The 2,677-nt window shown below is 36.3% G+C and overlaps 1 pseudogene; it reads left to right on the top strand.

The window, feature by feature from the left end:
* Positions 1 to 282: 282 nt before the first annotated feature.
* On the top strand, positions 283 to 1,127 carry LOC141548318 (lysine--tRNA ligase pseudogene; annotated as a pseudogene).
* Positions 1,128 to 2,677: the final 1,550 nt, after the last annotated feature.

Consider the following 2,677-nt stretch of genomic DNA (forward strand, 5'->3'; position numbering starts at 1 on the left):
TCTTCTGAATGTTTCTAAGATAACTCAAGTGGAAGTAATTCAGTTTCCTGCCATGGCACTAGTATGTAATGTCCAGGTTTCACAAGTATACAATGGTGTGGTCAGCACAATGGCTCTTTAGATAGTCAGTTTGGTATGCAGGCTAATAATACCTCTTCTGCACTTTTCTTTGGAACCTCCCAAACACTGAGCAAACTCAGGATTTCATTCACTAAGCTTATCATCTATGTGTACATTCCTTGGAAATTCTGGTACCTTTTCAGGTCAGCCCCTTGAATGAAGATGGCAGGTATGCAGGGAGAGGTGGTGACTGAGGATGGCACCAAGCCAAATCTGAGCAAAAATGAACTGAAGAGACACTTGAAGAAAAAGAAAATTACTAGAAAGAAGCAAAGCATAAAGAGCTCAGTGAGAATCAGCTGAATTAAACTCCTATACCACTCATGCTCTGGGCAATGGTGTGCCTAGTGTTAAGGAGAGTCCAGAACCAAATCTACATTACAAGATCCACAGCCAGGAGATCCAGCAACTGAATGACAGTGGAAAGGACATTTAACACACAAGTTTCATGGAAACACTTCACTCACTACTTCATCAAGCAATAAAATCATTTATAATCTGGCAACCATCTGACTGACATCACCATGAAAAGATTTCTGGGGAAAAATGCATATTTTATGATCTTTGAGGAAGAGTCAAACTACAAGGGATGGCCAATTTCAGGAATTATAAATTAGAATATTTTTTCATATAAATAACAAACTTTAACAATGAAACATTATTGGGGTTCAGGGAAATCCAGGAAGTCCAAAAAATCATTTTTGAGAGTCATTTTCCACAAGATTAAACTCCTGACATCATATCTTCTTATGTTGTCTTACTTTCATTTTGCCTCAAAGATAAGGAAACACATTATTGTTGATGACACTTAGACTTGATCCTGTATGATTTTGTAAGATAGAAGTTCATCACCAGCTCCAAAATAGTTATCTATATGAGGAATTTCCTAGATGAGTTGGATTTCTTAGAAATAGAAACTGAATATTATAATGAATGTCATCCCAGGTGGAATTGTTGCCAAACTCTTTATCACTTACTAGAATAAGTTGGATATGAACTTTTTATAAGAGAATTGCCCCAGAGCTCTGATTACAAGATGCTGGTAGATGATGACAATGACAGGGTTTATGAAATTTTGATTTTTGAAATTTTGAAATATTGATTTTACACCACCTTTCTAAAGAATCAGCATGGTAGAAGAGTTTCAGAAAGTTCTTGCCATGAAGCTTCTGGAGATAAGTCTTTTTGAAATAAAAGAAGCTTATAAGATTCTTGTTGGCACTTGTGTAGAAAGAGTTATAGAGTGTATCCCTCCCCAAATTACAACAAAGATTCTTGACAAGTTTGTAGATGAGTTCCTAGAAATGAACAGCTTCAACCCAATCTTATTTGAAGAATAAGCCAAGGCCAAAGTCACAAGCAACAATGAAACCATGGTCACTGATGACAATTTCTATACTGCTCTGGATCAGTACTTACATTGAAGAGTGGGGTTGTGGGTGCTTTCTACTTCTCATCAATAAATAAACCATTTTAAGTGAACTTAACCATAGTATTAAAAGTCTTTCCATTTGCTATAACCAATAGTTCCAATATGGATGGTGAAATATTAGCTGATGAAAAATGTGTTTTCTGGTTGTTAATTGTTAGGCCAAACTTAGCACAATTGGCAGAGAATTGATCCATGTTTGTTGTATCTCAGTTGCAGAGCTATATTGAGTACACAATTACCTGTGAACAAAAAGTCATGCATCAACTCTCCCTTCACTTAGTCCTGGCTTATAGTCTTTTCAAGTTAAATAATTTACAATTAGAGTGGTGGCTGACCTTGATGCCCTTTTCATCCTCATTGAACTCATCTGACAATACTGAAAAGTAGCATGTTAAAAAAAAATGAAGAAGAAGCAGGTAGCAAATACACAGCTTTGATTCACTTCCTTGGTGACTGGTTAAGTAAGAAAGCCTTGTCCATCATTCAGAACTTGTGCAAGCATGCTATGATATATGATATAGATGAACTGGAGTTGTTAAACAACAAACACCATATTACTTGTTCCTCAGTCCTTTCTGAAGCTGCACTGATTCTTAGGCAAATGATTATTTTCCAGTGAAGAATTTATTTTGGGAGGATTGTAGCAAAAACATTGCCACATTCTTGACAAAGGGGGGAAAGGACCCTCCTATGATTGCCACAGGACAACCTATTCACTTTTCCTTAGTAGAGATGGACAATGGAAGAATGCTTAAACTCTTGGCAGCTAATCTCCTTCTACCATATAATTCAAAGGATTTTAGTTAGCTTTTGCATAAACAGTGAACTTTTGGTTTTGTAAATCTCAGCTACAATAGAATCAGAATTTTGCATTTTACCAGTTGAGAGGAACTTAATGGCATTCAAAATCTCTTCTTCAGTTGGGAGTTCAGCTAGAAAGGGATTGACTTCATTCTAAACTATAAATCCAAGGCTTGTGTATTGATTGAGAGATGATTTGGTGAGAACACTATCATCTCTCCAAGATCATGTCCTTATTACTAATCAATGTAGCTCTATCAACAACTGAGTTGTTGAGATGCATCATACCCCTTTGGCCCATTAAAAGCCTTCAGGGTATCATAA

Source organism: Sminthopsis crassicaudata, chromosome 1, assembly GCF_048593235.1.
Source record: "Sminthopsis crassicaudata isolate SCR6 chromosome 1, ASM4859323v1, whole genome shotgun sequence".
NCBI classification, from domain to species: domain Eukaryota; kingdom Metazoa; phylum Chordata; class Mammalia; order Dasyuromorphia; family Dasyuridae; genus Sminthopsis; species Sminthopsis crassicaudata.